Here is a 19,719-nt window from a genome sequence, read left to right as displayed (position 1 = left end):
CCAGACCATTAAGTAGCTCCTCCCACATTTTTCCCGCTCTTTTCTGAGCTTGCTTGGTGAAGATTTTGAAAGTATAGAGAGATGGTTTTCTGTAGTGGGGATATTGCAACAATTGCTCACCTAACATGGAAGCACTTACTAACTAAAGAAAAATAGAAAGAACTCCTGTTAGGTGAACACCTGATGCTCAAATGCAATCCATCCCTAAATATTATACCATGTACTTCCAGAGTTGTTGTTTATTTCACAGAACTTCAAACTCAAAAGGTAAGCACTTACAAGCTTGAAGCTGTATTTCTATGAGGTTTCAAGGCATCTGAAATTCAAAACTGCAATGTTCAGCCAAAGGGTCTGCATCCCTGTTCTTGTCAGAGGCTGTTTCTGGTATGGGCACTGTGGAATAAGTGCTCGCCTTTTTATCCCTTGAAAGGCCCTGAAGGCACCAAACCATTAAGTAGCTCCTCCCACATTTTTCCCGCTCTTTTCTGAGCTTGCCTGGTGAAGATTTTGAAAGTATAGAGAGATGGTTTTCTGTAGTGGGGATATTGCAACAATTGCTCACCTAACATGGAAGCACTTACTAACTAAAGAAAAATAGAAAGAACTCCTGTTAGGTGAACACCTGATGCTCAAATGCAATCCATCCCTAAATATTATACCATGTACTTCCAGAGTTGTTGTTTATTTCACAGAACTTCAAACTCAAAAGGTAAGCACTTACAAACTTGAAGCTGTATTTCTATGAGGTTTCAAGACATCTGAAATTCAAAACTGCAATGTTCAGCAAAAGGGTCTGCATCCCTGTTCTTGTCTGAGGCTGTTCCTGGTATGGGCACTGTGGAAGAAGTTCTAGCCTTTTTATCCCTTGAAAGTCCCTGAAGGCACCAAACCATTAAGAAGCTCCTCCCACATTTTTCCCGCTCTTTTCTGAGCTTGCTTGGTGAAGATTTTGAAAGTATAGAGAGATGGTTTTCTGTAGTGGAGATATTGCAACAATTGCTCACCTAACATGGAAGCACTTACTAACTAAAGAAAAATAGAAAGAACTCCTGTTAGGTGAGCACCTGATGTTCAAATGCAATCCATCCTAAATATTATAACATACACTTCCAAAATTGCTGTTTAGTTCACAGAACTTCAACCTCAAAAGGGAAGCACTTACACATATATAAAACGCAGGTGCCAACCTTGAAGCTGTATTTCTGTGAGGTTCCAAGACATCTGAAATTCAAAACTGCAATGTTCAGCCAGTGGGTCTGCATCCCTGTTCTTGTCTGAGGCTGGTATGGGCACTGTGGAATAAGTGCTTGCCTTTTTATCCCTTGAAAGGCCCTGAAGGCACCAAACCATTAAGTAGCTCGTCCCACATTTTTCCCGCTCTTTTCTGAGCTTGCTTGGTGAAGATTTTGAAAGTATAGAGGGATGGTTTTCTGCAGTGGAGATATTGCAACAATTGCTCACCTAACATGGAAGCACTTACTAACTAAAGAAAAATAGAAAGAACTCCTGTTAGGTGAGCACCTGATGCTCAAATGCAATTATTCTCTAAATATTATAACATACACTTCCAGAGCTGTTGTTTAGTTAACAGAAATTCAACCTCAATAGGTAAGCACTTACAAGCTTGAAGCTGTATTTCTATGAGGTTTCAAGACATCTGAAATTCAAAACTGCAATGTTCAGCCAGTTGGCCTGCATCACTGTTCTCATCCGAGGCCGTTCCTGCTATGGGCACTGTGGAAGAAGTGCCCACCTTTTTATCCCTTGAAAGGCCCTCAAGGCACCAAACCATTAAGTAGCTCCTCCCACATTTTTCCCGCTCTTTTCTGAGCTTGCTTGGTGAAGATTTTGAAAGTATAGAGAGATGGTTTTCTGTAGTGGGGATATTGCAACAATTGCTCACCTAACATGGAAGCACTTACTAACTAAAGAAAAATAGAAAGAACTCATGTTAGGTGAGCACCTGATGTTCAAATGCAATCCATCCTAAATATTATAACATACACTTCCAAAGTTGCTGTTTAATTCACAAAACTTCAACCTCAAAAGGTAAGCACTTATAACCATGAAGCTGTATTTCTATGAGGTTTCAAGACATCTGAAATTCAAAACTGCAATGTTCAGCCAATGGGTCTGCATCCCTGTTCATGTCTGAGGCTGTTACTGTTATGGGCACTGTGGAAGAAGTGCTCGCCTTTTTATCCCTTGAAAGGCCCTGAAGGCACCAAACCATTAAGTAGCTCCTCCCACATTTTTCCCGCTCTTTTCTGAGCTTGCTTGGTGAAGATTTTGAAAGTATAGAGAGATGGTTTTCTGTAGTGGGGATATTGCAACAATTGCTCACCTAACATAGAAGCACTTACTAACTAAAGAAAAATAGAAAGAACTCCTGTTAGGTGAACACCTCATGCTCAAATGCAATCCATCCCTAAATATTATACCATGTACTTCCAGAGTTGTTGTTTATTTCACAGAACTTCAAACTCAAAAGGTAAGCACTTACAAGCTTGAAGCTGTATTTCTATGAGGTTTCAAGACATCTGAAATTCAAAACTACAATGTTCAGCCAAAGGGTCTACATCCCTGTTCTTGTCTGAGGCTGTTCCTGGTATGGGCACTGTGGAAGAAGTTCTAGCCTTTTTATCCCTTGAAAGTCCCTGAAGGCACCAAACCATTAAGAAGCTCCTCCCACATTTTTCCCGCTCTTTTCTGAGCTTGCTTGGTGAAGATTTTGAAAGTATAGAGAGATGGTTTTCTGTAGTGGAGATATTGCAACAATTGCTCACCTAACATGGAAGCACTTACTAACTAAAGAAAAATAGAAAGAACTCCTGTTAGGTGAGCACCTGATGTTCAAATGCAACCCATCCCTAAATATTATACCATGTACTTCCAGAGTTGTTGTTTATTTCACAGAACTTCAAACTCAAAAGGTAAGCACTTACAACCATGAAGCTGTATTTCTATGAGGTTTCAAGATATCTGAAATTCAAAACTGCAATGTTCAGCCAGTTGGCCTGCATCACTGTTCTCATCCGAGGCCGTTCCTGCTATGGGCACTGTGGCGCTTGTTCTTCTTCTTGCTGATAGATTTTTATCCATCAGCGGTGATTTTTTGGATACCGAGGCTTGAGCCTCATTACTCCATCTTCTCGGGTTGAGTGTGTAGTCGTGGGTTTGTATTCTTCTTGGTCTGTGTGGTCTTGTCACAGTAGGGCTGGTTTCACTGGGTCTTCGCAGTGATGGGCCGCGGGTAGCGGTCGAAGGGGTTTGCAGTGGTGGCAGTGAGTCTTCTGATCAGAGGGTTCGGGTTCTGATCCAGTTCTTGGCAGAAGTTCTTACTCAGCTTTGCTAGATGTTCATCCAACATCTCGATGTCCAGGTCTCTGTGAAGGTCTGCTATCCTTGTGAAGATTGGAGCTCCAGATGATATCCGCAGGGCCTTGTTCTGGACTATCTGAAGACTCTTCCGGTGTCGCTCATGGCAGGTCATCCATGCTGGTGAGGCATAAGTCAGGGTTGGTCTGATGATCGCCTTGTAGACATTGATCTTTGTCCGGAGGGGCATGGACTTGCTCTTCAGGAGTGGGTACAGCGCTGCCATCTTTCCTGTTGCCTTCTGCTGAGTATTCTCGATGTGGCTTTCCCAGTTGAGTTTGCTGTCCAGGGTCACACCGAGGTAGCGGCTGCTGCTCTCCCATTTGATGGTCTCCCCGTTGAGGCTGATGTGTGGGTGCTCCTTGATCTTCTTTCTGGTGAACAGCGTTGCAGTTGTCTTGCTGGTGTTGAGTTCTATCCGCCAGTCGCTGTACCACTTTGCGATGGTATCCAATGAAGCTTGCAGGTTCTTCGCCACTTCCTTTTCGCTGAAAGACTGGGAGATTACTGCAACATCGTCTGCATACAGTGCCAGGTTCGTCTTGTGGAGATCTGTCGGGATGTCGTTGGTGAAGAGGTTGAACAGGAAGGGTCCGAGGTTCGATCCCTGTGGCACGCCTGCTCGGATGGGATGTGAAGAGGACATCTCAGACCGCATGGCGACATGGAAGGTGCGGCCTCCCAGGTAGCTTGCAATCGTCTTCACCAGGTAGTTCGGAAATCCCAGGCCAATCATCTTGTGCAGCAGTCCCTTGTGCCAGACTCGGTCGAATGCTTTGGCTACATCCAGGAAGACGATTCCTGTGGACTTCTTGATGTTGAATCCGTGGCTGATGGTGTCCACCACTCTCAGTAGCTGATGAGTCGTTGCATGCTCCTTTCGAAATCCAAACTGTTCCTTTGCTAGTAGATTTCTTTCGGAGGTGGGGGCACTGTGAAAGAAGTGCCCACCTTTTTATCCCTTGAAAGGCCCTCAAGGCACCAAACCATTAAGTAGCTCCTCCCACATTTTTCCCGCTCTTTTCCGAGCTTGCTTGGTGAAGATTTTGAAAGTATAGAGAGATGGTTTTCTGTAGTGGGGATAGTGCAACAATTGCTCACCTAACATAGAAGCACTTACTAACTAAAGAAAAATAGAAAGAACTCCTGTTAGGTGAACACCTGATGCTCAAATGCAATCCATCCCTAAATAGTATACCATGTACTTCCAGAGTTGTTGTTTATTTCACAGAACTTCAAACTCAAAAGGTAAGCACTTACAAACTTGAAGCTGTATTTCTATGAGGTTTCAAGACATCTGAAATTCAAAACTGCAATGTTCAGCAAAAGGGTCTGCATCCCTGTTCTTGTCTGAGGCTGTTCCTGGTATGGGCACTGTGGAAGAAGTTCTAGCCTTTTTATCCCTTGAAAGTCCCTGAAGGCACCAAACCATTAAGAAGCTCCTCCCACATTTTTCCCGCTCTTTTCTGAGCTTGCTTGGTGAAGATTTTGAAAGTATAGAGAGATGGTTTTCTGTAGTGGAGATATTGCAACAATTGCTCACCTAACATGGAAGCACTTACTAACTAAAGAAAAATAGAAAGAACTCCTGTTAGGTGAGCACCTGATGTTCAAATGCAATCCATCCTAAATATTATAACATACACTTCCAAAATTGCTGTTTAGTTCACAGAACTTCAACCTCAAAAGGGAAGCACTTACACATATATAAAACGCAGGTGCCAACCTTGAAGCTGTATTTCTGTGAGGTTCCAAGACATCTGAAATTCAAAACTGCAATGTTCAGCCAGTGGGTCTGCATCCCTGTTCTTGTCTGAGGCTGGTATGGGCACTGTGGAATAAGTGCTTGCCTTTTTATCCTTTGAAAGGCCCTGAAGGCACCAAACCATTAAGTAGCTCGTCCCACATTTTTCCCGCTCTTTTCTGAGCTTGCTTGGTGAAGATTTTGAAAGTATAGAGGGATGGTTTTCTGCAGTGGAGATATTGCAACAATTGCTCACCTAACATGGAAGCACTTACTAACTAAAGAAAAATAGAAAGAACTCCTGTTAGGTGAGCACCTGATGCTCAAATGCAATTATTCTCTAAATATTATAACATACACTTCCAGAGCTGTTGTTTAGTTAACAGAAATTCAACCTCAATAGGTAAGCACTTACAAGCTTGAAGCTGTATTTCTATGAGGTTTCAAGACATCTGAAATTCAAAACTGCAATGTTCAGCCAGTTGGCCTGCATCACTGTTCTCATCCGAGGCCGTTCCTGCTATGGGCACTGTGGAAGAAGTGCCCACCTTTTTATCCCTTGAAAGGCCCTCAAGGCACCAAACCATTAAGTAGCTCCTCCCACATTTTTCCCGCTCTTTTCTGAGCTTGCTTGGTGAAGATTTTGAAAGTATAGAGAGATGGTTTTCTGTAGTGGGGATATTGCAACAATTGCTCACCTAACATGGAAGCACTTACTAACTAAAGAAAAATAGAAAGAACTCATGTTAGGTGAGCACCTGATGTTCAAATGCAATCCATCCTAAATATTATAACATACACTTCCAAAGTTGCTGTTTAATTCACAGAACTTCAACCTCAAAAGGTAAGCACTTATAACCATGAAGCTGTATTTCTATGAGGTTTCAAGACATCTGAAATTCAAAACTGCAATGTTCAGCCAATGGGTCTGCATCCCTGTTCATGTCTGAGGCTGTTACTGTTATGGGCACTGTGGAAGAAGTGCTCGCCTTTTTATCCCTTGAAAGGCCCTGAAGGCACCAAACCATTAAGTAGCTCCTCCCACATTTTTCCCGCTCTTTTCTGAGCTTGCTTGGTGAAGATTTTGAAAGTATAGAGAGATGGTTTTCTGTAGTGGGGATATTGCAACAATTGCTCACCTAACATAGAAGCACTTACTAACTAAAGAAAAATAGAAAGAACTCCTGTTAGGTGAACACCTCATGCTCAAATGCAATCCATCCCTAAATATTATACCATGTACTTCCAGAGTTGTTGTTTATTTCACAGAACTTCAAACTCAAAAGGTAAGCACTTACAAGCTTGAAGCTGTATTTCTATGAGGTTTCAAGACATCTGAAATTCAAAACTACAATGTTCAGCCAAAGGGTCTACATCCCTGTTCTTGTCTGAGGATGTTCCTGGTATGGGCACTGTGGAAGAAGTTCTAGCCTTTTTATCCCTTGAAAGTCCCTGAAGGCACCAAACCATTAAGAAGCTCCTCCCACATTTTTCCCGCTCTTTTCTGAGCTTGCTTGGTGAAGATTTTGAAAGTATAGAGAGATGGTTTTCTGTAGTGGAGATATTGCAACAATTGCTCACCTAACATGGAAGCACTTACTAACTAAAGAAAAATAGAAAGAACTCCTGTTAGGTGAGCACCTGATGTTCAAATGCAACCCATCCCTAAATATTATACCATGTACTTCCAGAGTTGTTGTTTATTTCACAGAACTTCAAACTCAAAAGGTAAGCACTTACAACCATGAAGCTGTATTTCTATGAGGTTTCAAGATATCTGAAATTCAAAACTGCAATGTTCAGCCAGTTGGCCTGCATCACTGTTCTCATCCGAGGCCGTTCCTGCTATGGGCACTGTGGAAGAAGTGCCCACCTTTTTATCCCTTGAAAGGCCCTCAAGGCACCAAACCATTAAGTAGCTCCTCCCACATTTTTACCGCTCTTTTCCGAGCTTGCTTGGTGAAGATTTTGAAAGTATAGAGAGATGGTTTTCTGTAGTGGGGATAGTGCAACAATTGCTCACCTAACATAGAAGCACTTACTAACTAAAGAAAAATAGAAAGAACTCCTGTTAGGTGAACACCTGATGCTCAAATGCAATCCATCCCTAAATAGTATACCATGTACTTCCAGAGTTGTTGTTTATTTCACAGAACTTCAAACTCAAAAGGTAAGCACTTATAACCATGAAGCTGTATTTCTATGAGGTTTCAAGACATCTGAAATTCAAAACTGCAATGTTCAGCCAGTTGGCCTGCATCACTGTTGTCATCTGAGGCCGTTCCTGCTATGGGCACTGTGGAGAAGTGCCCACCTTTTTATCCCTTGAAAGGCCCTCAAGGCACCAGACCATTAAGTAGCTCCTCCCACATTTTTCCCGCTCTTTTCTGAGCTTGCTTGGTGAAGATTTTGAAAGTATAGAGAGATGGTTTTCTGTAGTGGGGATATTGCAACAATTGCTCACCTAACATGGAAGCACTTACTAACTAAAGAAAAATAGAAAGAACTCCTGTTAGGTGAACACCTGATGCTCAAATGCAATCCATCCCTAAATATTATACCATGTACTTCCAGAGTTGTTGTTTATTTCACAGAACTTCAAACTCAAAAGGTAAGCACTTACAAGCTTGAAGCTGTATTTCTATGAGGTTTCAAGGCATCTGAAATTCAAAACTGCAATGTTCAGCCAAAGGGTCTGCATCCCTGTTCTTGTCAGAGGCTGTTTCTGGTATGGGCACTGTGGAATAAGTGCTCGCCTTTTTATCCCTTGAAAGGCCCTGAAGGCACCAAACCATTAAGTAGCTCCTCCCACATTTTTCCCGCTCTTTTCTGAGCTTGCCTGGTGAAGATTTTGAAAGTATAGAGAGATGGTTTTCTGTAGTGGGGATATTGCAACAATTGCTCACCTAACATGGAAGCACTTACTAACTAAAGAAAAATAGAAAGAACTCCTGTTAGGTGAACACCTGATGCTCAAATGCAATCCATCCCTAAATATTATACCATGTACTTCCAGAGTTGTTGTTTATTTCACAGAACTTCAAACTCAAAAGGTAAGCACTTACAAACTTGAAGCTGTATTTCTATGAGGTTTCAAGACATCTGAAATTCAAAACTGCAATGTTCAGCAAAAGGGTCTGCATCCCTGTTCTTGTCTGAGGCTGTTCCTGGTATGGGCACTGTGGAAGAAGTTCTAGCCTTTTTATCCCTTGAAAGTCCCTGAAGGCACCAAACCATTAAGAAGCTCCTCCCACATTTTTCCCGCTCTTTTCTGAGCTTGCTTGGTGAAGATTTTGAAAGTATAGAGAGATGGTTTTCTGTAGTGGAGATATTGCAACAATTGCTCACCTAACATGGAAGCACTTACTAACTAAAGAAAAATAGAAAGAACTCCTGTTAGGTGAGCACCTGATGTTCAAATGCAATCCATCCTAAATATTATAACATACACTTCCAAAATTGCTGTTTAGTTCACAGAACTTCAACCTCAAAAGGGAAGCACTTACACATATATAAAACGCAGGTGCCAACCTTGAAGCTGTATTTCTGTGAGGTTCCAAGACATCTGAAATTCAAAACTGCAATGTTCAGCCAGTGGGTCTGCATCCCTGTTCTTGTCTGAGGCTGGTATGGGCACTGTGGAATAAGTGCTTGCCTTTTTATCCCTTGAAAGGCCCTGAAGGCACCAAACCATTAAGTAGCTCGTCCCACATTTTTCCCGCTCTTTTCTGAGCTTGCTTGGTGAAGATTTTGAAAGTATAGAGGGATGGTTTTCTGCAGTGGAGATATTGCAACAATTGCTCACCTAACATGGAAGCACTTACTAACTAAAGAAAAATAGAAAGAACTCCTGTTAGGTGAGCACCTGATGCTCAAATGCAATTATTCTCTAAATATTATAACATACACTTCCAGAGCTGTTGTTTAGTTAACAGAAATTCAACCTCAATAGGTAAGCACTTACAAGCTTGAAGCTGTATTTCTATGAGGTTTCAAGACATCTGAAATTCAAAACTGCAATGTTCAGCCAGTTGGCCTGCATCACTGTTCTCATCCGAGGCCGTTCCTGCTATGGGCACTGTGGAAGAAGTGCCCACCTTTTTATCCCTTGAAAGGCCCTCAAGGCACCAAACCATTAAGTAGCTCCTCCCACATTTTTCCCGCTCTTTTCTGAGCTTGCTTGGTGAAGATTTTGAAAGTATAGAGAGATGGTTTTCTGTAGTGGGGATATTGCAACAATTGCTCACCTAACATGGAAGCACTTACTAACTAAAGAAAAATAGAAAGAACTCATGTTAGGTGAGCACCTGATGTTCAAATGCAATCCATCCTAAATATTATAACATACACTTCCAAAGTTGCTGTTTAATTCACAAAACTTCAACCTCAAAAGGTAAGCACTTATAACCATGAAGCTGTATTTCTATGAGGTTTCAAGACATCTGAAATTCAAAACTGCAATGTTCAGCCAATGGGTCTGCATCCCTGTTCATGTCTGAGGCTGTTACTGTTATGGGCACTGTGGAAGAAGTGCTCGCCTTTTTATCCCTTGAAAGGCCCTCAAGGCACCAGACCATTAAGTAGCTCCTCCCACATTTTTCCCGCTCTTTTCTGAGCTTGCTTGGTGAAGATTTTGAAAGTATAGAGAGATGGTTTTCTGTAGTGGGGATATTGCAACAATTGCTCACCTAACATAGAAGCACTTACTAACTAAAGAAAAATAGAAAGAACTCCTGTTAGGTGAACACCTCATGCTCAAATGCAATCCATCCCTAAATATTATACCATGTACTTCCAGAGTTGTTGTTTATTTCACAGAACTTCAAACTCAAAAGGTAAGCACTTACAAGCTTGAAGCTGTATTTCTATGAGGTTTCAAGACATCTGAAATTCAAAACTACAATGTTCAGCCAAAGGGTCTACATCCCTGTTCTTGTCTGAGGCTGTTCCTGGTATGGGCACTGTGGAAGAAGTTCTAGCCTTTTTATCCCTTGAAAGGCCCTGAAGGCACCAAACCATTAAGTAGCTCCTCCCACATTTTTCCCGCTCTTTTCTGAGCTTGCCTGGTGAAGATTTTGAAAGTATAGAGAGATGGTTTTCTGTAGTGGGGATATTGCAACAATTGCTCACCTAACATGGAAGCACTTACTAACTAAAGAAAAATAGAAAGAACTCCTGTTAGGTGAACACCTGATGCTCAAATGCAATCCATCCCTAAATATTATACCATGTACTTCCAGAGTTGTTGTTTATTTCACAGAACTTCAAACTCAAAAGGTAAGCACTTACAAACTTGAAGCTGTATTTCTATGAGGTTTCAAGACATCTGAAATTCAAAACTGCAATGTTCAGCAAAAGGGTCTGCATCCCTGTTCTTGTCTGAGGCTGTTCCTGGTATGGGCACTGTGGAAGAAGTTCTAGCCTTTTTATCCCTTGAAAGTCCCTGAAGGCACCAAACCATTAAGAAGCTCCTCCCACATTTTTCCCGCTCTTTTCTGAGCTTGCTTGGTGAAGATTTTGAAAGTATAGAGAGATGGTTTTCTGTAGTGGAGATATTGCAACAATTGCTCACCTAACATGGAAGCACTTACTAACTAAAGAAAAATAGAAAGAACTCCTGTTAGGTGAGCACCTGATGTTCAAATGCAATCCATCCTAAATATTATAACATACACTTCCAAAATTGCTGTTTAGTTCACAGAACTTCAACCTCAAAAGGGAAGCACTTACACATATATAAAACGCAGGTGCCAACCTTGAAGCTGTATTTCTGTGAGGTTCCAAGACATCTGAAATTCAAAACTGCAATGTTCAGCCAGTGGGTCTGCATCCCTGTTCTTGTCTGAGGCTGGTATGGGCACTGTGGAATAAGTGCTTGCCTTTTTATCCCTTGAAAGGCCCTGAAGGCACCAAACCATTAAGTAGCTCGTCCCACATTTTTCCCGCTCTTTTCTGAGCTTGCTTGGTGAAGATTTTGAAAGTATAGAGGGATGGTTTTCTGCAGTGGAGATATTGCAACAATTGCTCACCTAACATGGAAGCACTTACTAACTAAAGAAAAATAGAAAGAACTCCTGTTAGGTGAGCACCTGATGCTCAAATGCAATTATTCTCTAAATATTATAACATACACTTCCAGAGCTGTTGTTTAGTTAACAGAAATTCAACCTCAATAGGTAAGCACTTACAAGCTTGAAGCTGTATTTCTATGAGGTTTCAAGACATCTGAAATTCAAAACTGCAATGTTCAGCCAGTTGGCCTGCATCACTGTTCTCATCCGAGGCCGTTCCTGCTATGGGCACTGTGGAAGAAGTGCCCACCTTTTTATCCCTTGAAAGGCCCTCAAGGCACCAAACCATTAAGTAGCTCCTCCCACATTTTTCCCGCTCTTTTCTGAGCTTGCTTGGTGAAGATTTTGAAAGTATAGAGAGATGGTTTTCTGTAGTGGGGATATTGCAACAATTGCTCACCTAACATGGAAGCACTTACTAACTAAAGAAAAATAGAAAGAACTCATGTTAGGTGAGCACCTGATGTTCAAATGCAATCCATCCTAAATATTATAACATACACTTCCAAAGTTGCTGTTTAATTCACAAAACTTCAACCTCAAAAGGTAAGCACTTATAACCATGAAGCTGTATTTCTATGAGGTTTCAAGACATCTGAAATTCAAAACTGCAATGTTCAGCCAATGGGTCTGCATCCCTGTTCATGTCTGAGGCTGTTACTGTTATGGGCACTGTGGAAGAAGTGCTCGCCTTTTTATCCCTTGAAAGGCCCTGAAGGCACCAAACCATTAAGTAGCTCCTCCCACATTTTTCCCGCTCTTTTCTGAGCTTGCTTGGTGAAGATTTTGAAAGTATAGAGAGATGGTTTTCTGTAGTGGGGATATTGCAACAATTGCTCACCTAACATAGAAGCACTTACTAACTAAAGAAAAATAGAAAGAACTCCTGTTAGGTGAACACCTCATGCTCAAATGCAATCCATCCCTAAATATTATACCATGTACTTCCAGAGTTGTTGTTTATTTCACAGAACTTCAAACTCAAAAGGTAAGCACTTACAAGCTTGAAGCTGTATTTCTATGAGGTTTCAAGACATCTGAAATTCAAAACTACAATGTTCAGCCAAAGGGTCTACATCCCTGTTCTTGTCTGAGGCTGTTCCTGGTATGGGCACTGTGGAAGAAGTTCTAGCCTTTTTATCCCTTGAAAGTCCCTGAAGGCACCAAACCATTAAGAAGCTCCTCCCACATTTTTCCCGCTCTTTTCTGAGCTTGCTTGGTGAAGATTTTGAAAGTATAGAGAGATGGTTTTCTGTAGTGGAGATATTGCAACAATTGCTCACCTAACATGGAAGCACTTACTAACTAAAGAAAAATAGAAAGAACTCCTGTTAGGTGAGCACCTGATGTTCAAATGCAACCCATCCCTAAATATTATACCATGTACTTCCAGAGTTGTTGTTTATTTCTCAGAACTTCAAACTCAAAAGGTAAGCACTTACAACCATGAAGCTGTATTTCTATGAGGTTTCAAGATATCTGAAATTCAAAACTGCAATGTTCAGCCAGTTGGCCTGCATCACTGTTCTCATCCGAGGCCGTTCCTGCTATGGGCACTGTGGCGCTTGTTTTTCTTCTTGCTGATAGATTTTTATCCATCAGCGGTGATTTTTTGGATACCGAGGCTTGAGCCTCATTACTCCATCTTCTCGGGTTGAGTGTGTAGTCGTGGGTTTGTATTCTTCTTGGTCTGTGTGGTCTTGTCACAGTAGGGCTGGTTTCACTGGGTCTTCGCAGTGATGGGCCGCGGGTAGCGGTCGAAGGGGTTTGCAGTGGTGGCAGTGAGTCTTCTGATCAGAGGGTTCGGGTTCTGATCCAGTTCTTGGCAGAAGTTCTTACTCAGCTTTGCTAGATGTTCATCCAACATCTCGATGTCCAGGTCTCTGTGAAGGTCTGCTATCCTTGTGAAGATTGGAGCTCCAGATGATATCCGCAGGGCCTTGTTCTGGACTATCTGAAGACTCTTCCGGTGTCGCTCATGGCAGGTCATCCATGCTGGTGAGGCATAAGTCAGGGTTGGTCTGATGATCGCCTTGTAGACATTGATCTTTGTCCGGAGGGGCATGGACTTGCTCTTCAGGAGTGGGTACAGCGCTGCCATCTTTCCTGTTGCCTTCTGCTGAGTATTCTCGATGTGGCTTTCCCAGTTGAGTTTGCTGTCCAGGGTCACACCGAGGTAGCGGCTGCTGCTCTCCCATTTGATGGTCTCCCCGTTGAGGCTGATGTGTGGGTGCTCCTTGATCTTCTTTCTGGTGAACAGCGTTGCAGTTGTCTTGCTGGTGTTGAGTTCTATCCGCCAGTCGCTGTACCACTTTGCGATGGTATCCAATGAAGCTTGCAGGTTCTTCGCCACTTCCTTTTCGCTGAAAGACTGGGAGATTACTGCAACATCGTCTGCATACAGTGCCAGGTTCGTCTTGTGGAGATCTGTCGGGATGTCGTTGGTGAAGAGGTTGAACAGGAAGGGTCCGAGGTTCGATCCCTGTGGCACGCCTGCTCGGATGGGATGTGAAGAGGACATCTCAGACCGCATGGCGACATGGAAGGTGCGGCCTCCCAGGTAGCTTGCAATCGTCTTCACCAGGTAGTTCGGAAATCCCAGGCCAATCATCTTGTGCAGCAGTCCCTTGTGCCAGACTCGGTCGAATGCTTTGGCTACATCCAGGAAGACGATTCCTGTGGACTTCTTGATGTTGAATCCGTGGCTGATGGTGTCCACCACTCTCAGTAGCTGATGAGTCGTTGCATGCTCCTTTCGAAATCCAAACTGTTCCTTTGCTAGTAGATTTCTTTCGGAGGTGGGGGCACTGTGAAAGAAGTGCCCACCTTTTTATCCCTTGAAAGGCCCTCAAGGCACCAAACCATTAAGTAGCTCCTCCCACATTTTTCCCGCTCTTTTCCGAGCTTGCTTGGTGAAGATTTTGAAAGTATAGAGAGATGGTTTTCTGTAGTGGGGATAGTGCAACAATTGCTCACCTAACATAGAAGCACTTACTAACTAAAGAAAAATAGAAAGAACTCCTGTTAGGTGAACACCTGATGCTCAAATGCAATCCATCCCTAAATAGTATACCATGTACTTCCAGAGTTGTTGTTTATTTCACAGAACTTCAAACTCAAAAGGTAAGCACTTACAAACTTGAAGCTGTATTTCTATGAGGTTTCAAGACATCTGAAATTCAAAACTGCAATGTTCAGCAAAAGGGTCTGCATCCCTGTTCTTGTCTGAGGCTGTTCCTGGTATGGGCACTGTGGAAGAAGTTCTAGCCTTTTTATCCCTTGAAAGTCCCTGAAGGCACCAAACCATTAAGAAGCTCCTCCCACATTTTTCCCGCTCTTTTCTGAGCTTGCTTGGTGAAGATTTTGAAAGTATAGAGAGATGGTTTTCTGTAGTGGAGATATTGCAACAATTGCTCACCTAACATGGAAGCACTTACTAACTAAAGAAAAATAGAAAGAACTCCTGTTAGGTGAGCACCTGATGTTCAAATGCAATCCATCCTAAATATTATAACATACACTTCCAAAATTGCTGTTTAGTTCACAGAACTTCAACCTCAAAAGGGAAGCACTTACACATATATAAAACGCAGGTGCCAACCTTGAAGCTGTATTTCTGTGAGGTTCCAAGACATCTGAAATTCAAAACTGCAATGTTCAGCCAGTGGGTCTGCATCCCTGTTCTTGTCTGAGGCTGGTATGGGCACTGTGGAATAAGTGCTTGCCTTTTTATCCTTTGAAAGGCCCTGAAGGCACCAAACCATTAAGTAGCTCGTCCCACATTTTTCCCGCTCTTTTCTGAGCTTGCTTGGTGAAGATTTTGAAAGTATAGAGGGATGGTTTTCTGCAGTGGAGATATTGCAACAATTGCTCACCTAACATGGAAGCACTTACTAACTAAAGAAAAATAGAAAGAACTCCTGTTAGGTGAGCACCTGATGCTCAAATGCAATTATTCTCTAAATATTATAACATACACTTCCAGAGCTGTTGTTTAGTTAACAGAAATTCAACCTCAATAGGTAAGCACTTACAAGCTTGAAGCTGTATTTCTATGAGGTTTCAAGACATCTGAAATTCAAAACTGCAATGTTCAGCCAGTTGGCCTGCATCACTGTTCTCATCCGAGGCCGTTCCTGCTATGGGCACTGTGGAAGAAGTGCCCACCTTTTTATCCCTTGAAAGGCCCTCAAGGCACCAAACCATTAAGTAGCTCCTCCCACATTTTTCCCGCTCTTTTCTGAGCTTGCTTGGTGAAGATTTTGAAAGTATAGAGAGATGGTTTTCTGTAGTGGGGATATTGCAACAATTGCTCACCTAACATGGAAGCACTTACTAACTAAAGAAAAATAGAAAGAACTCATGTTAGGTGAGCACCTGATGTTCAAATGCAATCCATCCTAAATATTATAACATACACTTCCAAAGTTGCTGTTTAATTCACAGAACTTCAACCTCAAAAGGTAAGCACTTATAACCATGAAGCTGTATTTCTATGAGGTTTCAAGACATCTGAAATTCAAAACTGCAATGTTCAGCCAATGGGTCTGCATCCCTGTTCATGTCTGAGGCTGTTACTGTTATGGGCACTGTGGAAGAAGTGCTCGCCTTTTTATCCCTTGAAAGGCCCTGAAGGCACCAAACCATTAAGTAGCTCCTCCCACATTTTTCCCGCTCTTTTCTGAGCTTGCTTGGTGAAGATTTTGATAGTATAGAGAGATGGTTTTCTGTAGTGGGGATATTGCAACAATTGCTCACCTAACATAGAAGCACTTACTAACTAAAGAAAAATAGAAAGAACTCCTGTTAGGTGAACACCTCATGCTCAAATGCAATCCATCCCTAAATATTATACCATGTACTTCCAGAGTTGTTGTTTATTTCACAGAACTTCAAACTCAAAAGGTAAGCACTTACAAGCTTGAAGCTGTATTTCTATGAGGTTTCAAGACATCTGAAATTCAAAACTACAATGTTCAGCCAAAGGGTCTACATCCCTGTTCTTGTCTGAGGCTGTTCCTGGTATGGGCACTGTGGAAGAAGTTCTAGCCTTTTTATCCCTTGAAAGTCCCTGAAGGCACCAAACCATTAAGAAGCTCCTCCCACATTTTTCCCGCTCTTTTCTGAGCTTGCTTGGTGAAGATTTTGAAAGTATAGAGAGATGGTTTTCTGTAGTGGAGATATTGCAACAATTGCTCACCTAACATGGAAGCACTTACTAACTAAAGAAAAATAGAAAGAACTCCTGTTAGGTGAGCACCTGATGTTCAAATGCAACCCATCCCTAAATATTATACCATGTACTTCCAGAGTTGTTGTTTATTTCACAGAACTTCAAACTCAAAAGGTAAGCACTTACAACCATGAAGCTGTATTTCTATGAGGTTTCAAGATATCTGAAATTCAAAACTGCAATGTTCAGCCAGTTGGCCTGCATCACTGTTGTCATCTGAGGCCGTTCCTGCTATGGGCACTGTGGAGAAGTGCCCACCTTTTTATCCCTTGAAAGGCCCTCAAGGCACCAAACCATTAAGTAGCTCCTCCCACATTTTTCCCGCTCTTTTCCGAGCTTGCTTGGTGAAGATTTTGAAAGTATAGAGAGATGGTTTTCTGTAGTGGGGATAGTGCAACAATTGCTCACCTAACATAGAAGCATTTACTAACTAAAGAAAAATAGAAAGAACTCCTGTTAGGTGAACACCTGATGCTCAAATGCAATCCATCCCTAAATAGTATACCATGTACTTCCAGAGTTGTTGTTTATTTCACAGAACTTCAAACTCAAAAGGTAAGCACTTATAACCATGAAGCTGTATTTCAATGAGGTTTCAAGACATCTGAAATTCAAAACTGCAATGTTCAGCCAGTTGGCCTGCATCACTGTTGTCATCTGAGGCCGTTCCTGCTATGGGCACTGTGGAGAAGTGCCCACCTTTTTATCCCTTGAAAGGCCCTCAAGGCACCAGACCATTAAGTAGCTCCTCCCACATTTTTCCCGCTCTTTTCTGAGCTTGCTTGGTGAAGATTTTGAAAGTATAGAGAGATGGTTTTCTGTAGTGGGGATATTGCAACAATTGCTCACCTAACATGGAAGCACTTACTAACTAAAGAAAAATAGAAAGAACTCCTGTTAGGTGAACACCTGATGCTCAAATGCAATCCATCCCTAAATATTATACCATGTACTTCCAGAGTTGTTGTTTATTTCACAGAACTTCAAACTCAAAAGGTAAGCACTTACAAGCTTGAAGCTGTATTTCTATGAGGTTTCAAGGCCTCTGAAATTCAAAACTGCAATGTTCAGCCAAAGGGTCTGCATCCCTGTTCTTGTCAGAGGCTGTTTCTGGTATGGGCACTGTGGAATAAGTGCTCGCCTTTTTATCCCTTGAAAGGCCCTGAAGGCACCAAACCATTAAGTAGCTCCTCCCACATTTTTCCCGCTCTTTTCTGAGCTTGCCTGGTGAAGATTTTGAAAGTATAGAGAGATGGTTTTCTGTAGTGGGGATATTGCAACAATTGCTCACCTAACATGGAAGCACTTACTAACTAAAGAAAAATAGAAAGAACTCCTGTTAGGTGAACACCTGATGCTCAAATGCAATCCATCCCTAAATATTATACCATGTACTTCCAGAGTTGTTGTTTATTTCACAGAACTTCAAACTCAAAAGGTAAGCACTTACAAGCTTGAAGCTGTATTTCTATGAGGTTTCAAGACATCTGAAATTCAAAACTGCAATGTTCAGCCAAAGGGTCTGATTCCCTGTTCTTGTCTGAGGCTGTTCCTGGTATGGGCACTGTGGAAGAAGTTCTAGCCTTTTTATCCCTTGAAAGTCCCTGAAGGCACCAAACCATTAAGAAGCTCCTCCCACATTTTTCCCGCTCTTTTCTGAGCTTGCTTGGTGAAGATTTTGAAAGTATAGAGAGATGGTTTTCTGTAGTGGAGATATTGCAACAATTGCTCACCTAACATGGAAGCACTTACTAACTAAAGAAAAATAGAAAGAACTCCTGTTAGGTGAGCACCTGATGTTCAAATGCAATCCATCCTAAATATTATAACATACACTTCCAAAATTGCTGTTTAGTTCACAGAACTTCAACCTCAAAAGGGAAGCACTTACACATATATAAAACGCAGGTGCCAACCTTGAAGCTGTATTTCTGTGAGGTTCCAAGACATCTGAAATTCAAAACTGCAATGTTCAGCCAGTGGGTCTGCATCCCTGTTCTTGTCTGAGGCTGGTATGGGCACTGTGGAATAAGTGCTTGCCTTTTTATCCCTTGAAAGGCCCTGAAGGCACCAAACCATTAAGTAGCTCGTCCCACATTTTTCCCGCTCTTTTCTGAGCTTGCTTGGTGAAGATTTTGAAAGTATAGAGGGATGGTTTTCTGCAGTGGAGATATTGCAACAATTGCTCACCTAACATGGAAGCACTTACTAACTAAAGAAAAATAGAAAGAACTCCTGTTAGGTGAGCACCTGATGCTCAAATGCAATTATTCTCTAAATATTATAACATACACTTCCAGAGCTGTTGTTTAGTTAACAGAACTTCAACCTCAAAAGGTAAGCACTTATAACCATGAAGCTGTATTTCTATGAGGTTTCAAGACATCTGAAATTCAAAACTGCAATGTTCAGCCAATGGGTCTGCATCCCTGTTCATGTCTGAGGCTGTTACTGTTATGGGCACTGTGGAAGAAGTGCTCGCCTTTTTATCCCTTGAAAGGCCCTGAAGGCACCAAACCATTAAGAAGCTCCTCCCACATTTTTCCCGCTCTTTTCTGAGCTTGCTTGGTGAAGATTTTGAAAGTAAAGAGATGGTTTTCTGTAGTGGAGATATTGCAACAATTGCTCACCTAACATGGAAGCACTTACTAACTAAAGAAAAATAGAAAGAACTCCTGTTAGGTGAGCACCTGATGTTCAAATGCAACCCATCCCTAAATATTATACCATGTACTTCCAGAGTTGTTGTTTATTTCACAGAACTTCAAACTCAAAAGGTAAGCACTTACAACCATGAAGCTGTATTTCTATGAGGTTTCAAGATATCTGAAATTCAAAACTGCAATGTTCAGCCAGTTGGCCTGCATCACTGTTCTCATCCGAGGCCGTTCCTGCTATGGGCACTGTGGAAGAAGTGCCCACCTTTTTATCTCTTGAAAGGCCCTCAAGGCACCAAACCATTAAGTAGCTCCTCCCACATTTTTCCCGCTCTTTTCCGAGCTTGCTTGGTGAAGATTTTGAAAGTATAGAGAGATGGTTTTCTGTAGTGGGGATATTGCAACAATTGCTCACCTAACATAGAAGCACTTACTAACTAAAGAAAAATAGAAAGAACTCCTGTTAGGTGAACACCTGATGCTCAAATGCAATCCATCCCTAAATAGTATACCATGTACTTCCAGAGTTGTTGTTTATTTCACAGAACTTCAAACTCAAAAGGTAAGCACTTACAACCATGAAGCTGTATTTCTATGAGGTTTCAAGATATCTGAAATTCAAAACTGCAATGTTCA

This window comes from Ambystoma mexicanum, chromosome 7q (assembly GCF_040938575.1).
Source record: "Ambystoma mexicanum isolate Mex_15411 chromosome 7q, UKY_AmexF1_1, whole genome shotgun sequence".
Taxonomy (NCBI): domain Eukaryota; kingdom Metazoa; phylum Chordata; class Amphibia; order Caudata; family Ambystomatidae; genus Ambystoma; species Ambystoma mexicanum.
The sequence above is the reverse complement of the archived record's forward strand: the minus strand, read 5'-3'. Positions refer to the sequence as shown.